The sequence below is a fragment of the Triticum dicoccoides genome, chromosome 7A, assembly GCF_002162155.2.
Source record: "Triticum dicoccoides isolate Atlit2015 ecotype Zavitan chromosome 7A, WEW_v2.0, whole genome shotgun sequence".
NCBI classification, from domain to species: domain Eukaryota; kingdom Viridiplantae; phylum Streptophyta; class Magnoliopsida; order Poales; family Poaceae; genus Triticum; species Triticum dicoccoides.
In genome coordinates, this window is record NC_041392.1 from 478,774,172 (window position 1) to 478,782,613 (window position 8,442).

The window sequence follows — 8,442 nt, forward strand, 5'->3', positions numbered from 1 at the left end:
TATATATAGTCACGGGCAAAAATTTGGAAATTTCTCCGAACCCCTTCGGCCGCGCGATAGCCTGCTCTGCCAACTTGGTCTCTGGATCGTCTCCTCACTACCAGCCGCCTCCAGTCGCCGGTCTCCGTCACCGTCAACGGAAATTCAACCCCGCCGTTGCCGCTGTAGCGAGTCTCCGCTGAACTAGGGTATGGACTCGATCTTTGTGCTATTCCCCAATCCGATTCTTAGCACATTGTGATCATCATGATTCTTGCCATGTTTGTTAAACTTCTATCCAGTCAATGAACTCGTAGATTAGGTTTAATTTGAAAATTTTAGGGTTAGGTTTCCGCCGAAACCATCTCGGACCCACCGAGTTGAAAAACTCGGTCCCACCGATTTGGCTTATGCCATTGCACAAGTGAGACTCGGTCTGACCGAGAATTACTTATCGGTGTGACCGATTTTGGAACTCTGTGAAACCATAGCAGTCTCGGTGCCACCAAACTGTGACTCGGTCTGACCGAGTTCACTAGTTTAGGTGCCAAAACTGCTTCGGTATCACCGAGTTTAAAAATCAGTAGATCCGAGATGCTTTCAGTGGGAAACTAAAACTAAGTTTTTGAATTATTCTTTTGCAAAAATCTCTGCATTTTGTGATGCTCATCTATTCTACCTCATCTATAAACTATTCACAGGGTCAACAGTCAGCTTGTTCATCATGTCAGACCAAAGTGATAGCCAGAACATGTCAGAAGAGCAAGTGCAGATGAGTGAGGGCACTAGTCCCTCCAGTTCTTCATATGATGGCAGCAGAAGTACTCCTAGCAATCTGCCTAAAGCTGCCACAAGACAGAGAAAGAAGAGAACCTCAGACTCAGAAGATGAGGATTATGTGGCAGAAGAGGAAGCAACTTCCATGAGAGTTGAGCCAGCACAGGGCACAAAGCCAGGCTTAAAGATCAAAAGGCCAGCAGGTAGGCAGCCTATGCCAAAGGCCAGAGTTTCAACTCAGATTCCTGAAAAGCCTGCACCCATAGAGCCAGTTGCTGCTGAAGGCAAGAAAAGAAAGGAAAGGGTCAAGAAGACCATAGACAAAGTGCTTGGAAAGGCTTCCATCATGGAAGATGAGGATGAACAAGAAGAGGTTGCTGCACCAGCACCTAAGGCACCCAAGCTGATGGGTGATGCCATAAGATCAGGGTCAACTGCTTCTAAGGCCAAGCCAGCTCCAAAGCCAAAGCCAAAGAGGAATACAAGAAGCATCCCAGCTGCTGAGAAGAACAAGGCCCCAGTGCCTGACATTGCTGAAGAAGAAGAAGGTCAAGTTCTCAGAAAACTCAAGCCCAAGATCCCAGACCACAATGATGCTCATCCTGTGGCCGAGGACATGAAGCTCAGAAGAGATTCAGGGCTCAGGAAGTGGAGAGAAGCAGACCCGTATGCTTCAAGGAGAAGAGTTGCTGTGGATTACAGGTTTCACACCAAGGAACAGCAAGATTTCTATGAGAGAGTTTTGTTGGACAAGAAGCCAATTGTATGTGATATGAGATGGGTCGACTGGGAATACATCAAGGAAAATGAGGAACACTACCCTGGAGTGCAGGACAGCTTCAAGGCATGTGGAGTAGAGGACTTTGTTGGGCAGAAGCTCACAAAGTGGAATGAGGAGCTTATCATGCAGTTCTACTCCACAGCCCATTTTTACCCAGATGGTAGGATAACTTGGATGTCTAAAGGTACGAGGTACCAATCTACAGTTGCTGAATGGGCTCACCTGATCAATGCCCCAGAAGAGCAGGAAGATGACTTGGATGTATATGCCAAGAAGAAGATGGACCACAACTCTATGTCCAACATGTACAAGGAAATTCCAAACGAGGCACTTGATACTTTCAAGTTTGGGTCTGTGCATTATCTTCTGTCAGGGCTGCCAACCATTAACTGGATCCTTAGGCACACTCTGTTGCCCAAGTCAGGTGATCACAAGATGATCAGAGACCATGCAATAAATTTGCTTCATATATTTGATGTGCCACAGAAGTTCAAGGTGATGAGCCTCATGGTAGAGACCATCAAGAGGACTGCAGCAGACCAGAAGAGGAGTTGTGGATATGCCCCACAGATTCAGGAGCTCATCAACTCAAAGATGGGCACAGGCATATACTTACTGGACAAGGAACACCTGCCCATTCGTCCAGATTTTGAAGATAATCAAGTGGTCATGACTGAGAATGAACCATCATCTGCACAAGCACAAGCAAAGAAGGAGAAGGCAAGGAAGGAGAAAGCTACCAAGATGCCAACTCAAGAGGAGGCATCTGAGTATTTCTTGAAAACCAAACAAGAGCAGCTTGGTTACTTGATTGCATCCACCCTGCGGATTGAGCAAGGACTAGCCACCCTAACTCAAAACCAGGCAAGCTTAGAGAGGATCATGGAACAAAAGTTCTATGACTTGGATGTCAAAGTGACAGAGATTCAGACTGCAGTGGAGCAGCTCCAGGATGACATGGAGGAGAGGAGAGGCAAGACTACAACTGATGCCTTTGCCAGAGTGCCACGAGGTTCGAGGTCGTCTGCAGTGCCAGTTGCTGACCCCAGAGCCACCATGTCTGCACCAGCTACAGCCTCAGTTCCACCAGCTCCAGCGTCCACTTCAGCCTCGACTCCGACCACATCTACAGAAGGCTTCGTCCTTGGAGTGCTCCGGACTCCACCACCACCTGAAGATCAAGCCTGAGTGTCGACTTAGCACTATGCATTTTCTAGGAACTTTTTGGTAACTTGTTGCCAAAGGGGGAGAAAATGTATAGATCACAGGCTTCGAGAGAGAGTGTTGCTTTTATTCTCTCTTGCTTTATTTGGTGGTTTTTCGAACTTTGTTTGCTTTTGAGTGCTTGAGATACTATGTCATTGCTCGTGAGACATTAATGATCATGTGTTTGATCATAAGCTACACTTATGCATGCTTGATATATCTTATCTATCTTATGTGATCATTCACTATTCTTGGTGATGAGTGCATGTATTTCATTCTTATCATTTTAAGTGCTCCACCAAGATGTATGTAACATGGAAGAGTAACCCATGACTCTAACTCTTTGTGCATTTGCAGTCCAAAGCAAATTTTAAATATGCACAAATTTAGGGGGAGCTCTTACTTGTCACATACTTCTCAAAGCGACGATATATTTCATGCTTATTATCATTTGTCGAAGCTTTGATCTATATGTTGTCATCAATTACCAAAAAGGGGGAGATTGAAAGTGCAACTATCCCTAGGTGGTTTTGGTAATTCATAACAACATATAGCTCATTGAGCTAATGCTATTCCAAGATGACTATTTCAGGAAAGCTCAATGATTGGCATGGCATGGATGTGAAAGTGGAACCCTCAAAATGCTAAGGACAAAGGATTGGCTCAAGCTCAAAAGCTCAAGACTCTTCATTTTATATTTTAGTGATCCAAGATCACATTGAGTCTTTAGGAAAAGCCAATACTATCAAGGAGGGATGAGGTGTTGCTTAATGAGCCTCTTGCTTCATGTGCTTAATGATATGCTCCAAAATCCTCAGCTACTTTCCCATATCCACATATGACCTAAACCCTAATCCAAACTCGGTCATACCGATTCTTTCTATCCGGCGCCACCGAGTTTCACTTGTCATAAGCCATTGCCAAACCCTAGCAATTCGGTTCTACCGATAGGGATCTCGGTCTCACCGAGATGGGATTGCAAACTCTCTGTTTCCCTTTCGTAACTTTTCGGTCTCACCGAAGGAGCAAATCGGTCCCACCGAGATTGCAATGTAAATTCAGTGTTTCCTTTTTGTAACTTTTCGGTCTCACCGAAAGAGCAAATCGGTCCCACCGAGTTTGCCTGACCAACTCTCTGGTTAGCTAATTACCAAAATCGGTCTCACCGAGTTTGTGTAATCGGTCTCACCGAGATTACGTTATGCCCAAACCCTAACCATATCGGTCCTACCGAGTTGCATGTCAGTCCCACCGAAAATCTCTAACGGTCACTAGGTTTACCTTTTCGGTCCGACCGAGTTTGTTGATTCGGTCCCACCGAGATTGGAAAACTGTGTGTAACGGTTGGATTTTGTGTGGAGGCTATATATACCCCTCCACCTCCTCTTCATTCGTGAAGAGAGCCATCAGAACACATACACAATTCCAACTCATATGTTCTGAGAGAGAACCACCTACTCATGTGTTGAGACCAAGATATTCCATTCCTACCATATGAATCTTGATCTCTAGCCTTCCCCAAGTTGCTTTCCACTCAAATCTTCTTTCCATCAGATCCAAATCCTATGAGAGAGAGTTGAGTGTTGGGGAGACTATCATTTGAAGCACAAGAGCAAGGAGTTCATTACCTACACACCATTTGTTACTTCTTGGAGAGTGGTGTCTCCTAGATTGGCTAGGTGTTACTTGGGAGCCTCCGACAAGATTGTGGAGTTGAACCAAGGAGTTTGTAAGGGCAAGGAGATCGCCTACTTCATGAAGATCTACCGCTAGTGAGGCAAGTCCTTCGTGGGCGATGGCCATGGTGGGATAGACAAGGTTGCTACTTCGTGGACCCTTTGTGGGTGGTTGCTTCTTCGTGGACCCTTTGTGGGTGGTTGCTTCTTCGTGGACCCTTCGTGGGTGGAACCCTCTGTGGACTCGCGCAACCGTTACCCTTCGTGGGTGGAGCCCTCCGTGGACTCGCGCAACCGTTACCCTTTGTGGGTGGAGCCCTCCGTGGACTCGCGCAACCGTTACCCTTTGTGGGTTAAAGTCTCCATCAACGTGGATGTAGGATAGAACCACCTATCTGAACCACGGGAAAAACATCCGTGTCTCCAATTGTGTTTGAATTCTCCAAACCCTTCCCTTTACATTCTTGCAAGTTGCATGCTTTACTTTCCGCTGCAAATATACTCTTTGCATGCTTGCTTGAATTGTGTGATGATTGCTTGACTTGTCCTACAATAGCTAAAATCTGCCAAGAACTAAAATTGGGAAAAGGTTAAGTTTTTATTTGGTCAAGTAGTCTAATCACCCCCCTCTAGACATACTTTCGATCCTACACAAGTTTAATCTTGTCAATTTGAAATAGTAGAATTTCTATGGCTCGCATGATCATGAGGGTTCTACTTCATCGGTGATAGACCACAATCACAAAATTCAAATTCAATTTGGTTCTATTACACCGCCACCTCAACAGAGCGATGTTAGTGACCCGACAATTGATCGCCTGACATTAATGGAGCATTATTCCACCCAGGCGGAGTCAGAGGATGATATGGCTATTGAGTGCATTATATTTGGCCAATTTAAATGTCCGGTCCATGTTCAGTATCCACCACTGCCAAAATGTTTTCTCAGCTCTGCGTTCCGTTATGCCCCTCCCCATGACATGTGGCCCCCGGTGCTCAGCGCTAAGCATAAGGCTGATTTAGCTCAGGCTGGATATTCGGTTCATGACATTAATTCTATTACCACTAATTGGGCCGCTCTATGTGCTAGATGCCTTCAATGGGGACACTGAAGGATCGCTTGCCAAGCCCATCCAATCTGTATTAATTGTTCGGGGGCCTGACCATAAATCAGGGGATTGCCCAAAATGCAGCACGCGTAACACTCGTCCGCTCCCTGAATCAAACAAGGAGACTGCATTTATTCCTTCGGGATTTCTGGGCCATCCTATTTCTACCCAAGGCAGGGCCAAAGATACAACAAGGGTCGTCCGATGTGGTGTTTGTGGTTTCTACGGCCACGTGGCGAGATCCTGCCGAAGAGCCATTTTCCACAAGAAATGGAAATGGGTGGCGAAGGCAACTCTGCCATCGCCCGCCCCCATTCACGCTTCAGCTTCCACCTCGAGAACCCAACAGGCCTCACTCTGCCCCGTCCCATCGCCACCACCTGCCCCTCTGCTGCCGCCTCCGTCATTGTCGTCGCATCCACCTACCTCTCCATCACCTCAGCATCCTCTGCTCCACTCCACGGCAATGGCGAACTACCCGCTCAACCCTGTGCCATTCCTCCCGCTGGGTTTCGTCGTCGAGCCGGGGCCGGCAGATCATTTGGTGCGTAGTGGCATGGTAGTTGGCCCGATTGCTCCTCTCAGCCATGAGTTTCTGGCCATTGCTGAAGCCAGTGAGTATGTGCCCCTGCATCGTCGAGCCGTCGTCCGCAACCAGATCGTTGCTCTTCTTCATGAATCACGACTTTTTACTACCGAGGTCAGTGATCACCCTCTTAGCATTGGGATTTTCGGATTTGCGGATTCCTTTTTGAGAGATACTGCGGTGAACATTCCGCTCGAGCTCGAGGAAGAAGACTTGCTGATTACTTTTGTCCCGCATCATGAGGCTCTCAATCGTCGCACCACCTCCTTTGGGCCTGAGGTTTGGGTCATGATGTTTGGTTTTCCATACGATTACCAAATGGACTACTACATCACTAAGGCTCTAGGTGGATATGGTTCCTTGGTCTCATGGTATAATTCTCGTCAGGATCGCATATTCATTCTTCTCAAAGCCAGAGTCATTCGTTTGGGCCTCATCGCCAAGAGTTTTGTGGTTTGGCAGCTTGGCGGTGCGCACGACTATTGGACAGTCCAAATCACCATCCTCTGCAGCAATGACTGGAATGGCCTCCTCCCTGAGGTTCCTGCTGCCGGTGAAGAACAACCACCCCCTGACGGCAACCCGCACCCTCAATTTGGGCCTGAACTCACCGCTCACCAGCTCTATCAGCAACAAGTACACAATTGGCTCGTTCAGAATGGTGCCCCGGGTGCTGGCAACAATGCGAGAGATGCAAATGATGCTCCTGGTCATCAAGCGAATGGTAATGCTGGTTGGGGCGCCTGGCCTGCACCTGCTGCTCCTGTACTCCCACCTATGCTGCCACATTTGGTGAATTATCAAGCCTGGTTAGCTGCACAAGGTCTAACAGTACAACATGGAATTGTTACGGAAGACAACCTCACTGACAATGCATACCAAGCTTGGAGTGATTCAATTACCCAGTCTGACAGCTCAAGCTCGACTCAGTCTGATCTGTACTTTCTCCCTGATCCGTCACTGCAATTGGTTCATCCTCCCAGCTCTGAATCTTTTACAGTCTCTTTGGAGATACATGAACAAGGTGTCAGGTTCGGCCTCTCTACTCAAGGTGATGAGATCCTTTCCAGGCTACTGAATGACCCAATCCCACGCCTGAATCTTAACGCTTTCATTTTTCAAGCCGTTAGTCCAATGCTTGCTTCTTTCGGGCCTTGGAGGGAGGGCTTTAGCTTAAGATCTACCTCGGTGCAGCTTCCCGTTCTAATTACGCAGGACTCTGATGGTCTGAACATTTCCCAGCAGTCAAGCTCTGTTACTGCTCTCGCACTGAAAGCATCGATACGGTCGACTAGAGGGGGGGGGGGTGAATAGGAGACTACAAATTTTAATCTTTCTTGTAGATTTTAAGGCTTAGCGGATAAAAGAGTTCACCAGATATGCAACTTGGTGAATGCAACCTATATGACAAGCAAGCTCCAAGATAGATATGCTAGGCAACAAACTACTTAGCAAGCCAACAAGCATACAACAACAAAGAAAGGTGCGGGAAAGGATTAACCACAAGTGAGACGAGGACGCAGATTTTAACCCGAAGTTCACTCTTCCTTGGGGAAGAGCTAATCTCCGTTTGGAGCGGTGCCGGAGCCAAAGCTTGCGGAACGCCACCAAGGGCTCACCGTATTCTCCTTCGAGTCACCCCCAACGGATGAGCCTCGAAACACTCGGGGTTGGTCTTGAAGGCGACCACCACACCTTTACAAACTTCTCCGGAGCACACCACAAGCAAGAAAGCTTTCGGAGGAACCTCTAACCGCCTAGGAGCCCAAGCTCCAAGAGTAACAAGTCAAAGGGGAAGAAATGTTGCGGGGAACGTGATTTGGTTTGGTCAAGTTGTAGATCGGGTCTTGCTCTCCCAATCCCCAAAGTTTCAACAAGTTTGGGTGGAGGGATTGAGAGTATTGAGCAAAATGGGGTGTAGAAATGGTGGAGCTCAACAAGACATTAGGGTTGAAGGTTGGAGGTGGAAGAAGGGCCTATAAATAGTGTTCATGGGCTGGTGGGGATTTCTGCCTGTTGGACCCCGTGCGCACGGGCTAAGTCAGCCCCGTGTGCTCGGGGTACACAGAGACAAACACACCACCCCGTGCGCACGGGGGTCAAAAGACCCCGTGCGCATGGGGTACCCAGTAACTTTCTGTTGCAACTTTCTGAGTACCACAACACACACACTAGGTTCTTTTTAGGTGGTCGGAGTGGGAAGGGTAAGAGAGTAAGGCTCGACAATGGCATTCCCACACGACATTTATCCACACAAACCCCTCTTAATAGTGCGGTCTTTCCTACGACTCGAAGCAAACCAAAACTAAACCTTCGAAGCATCGAAAG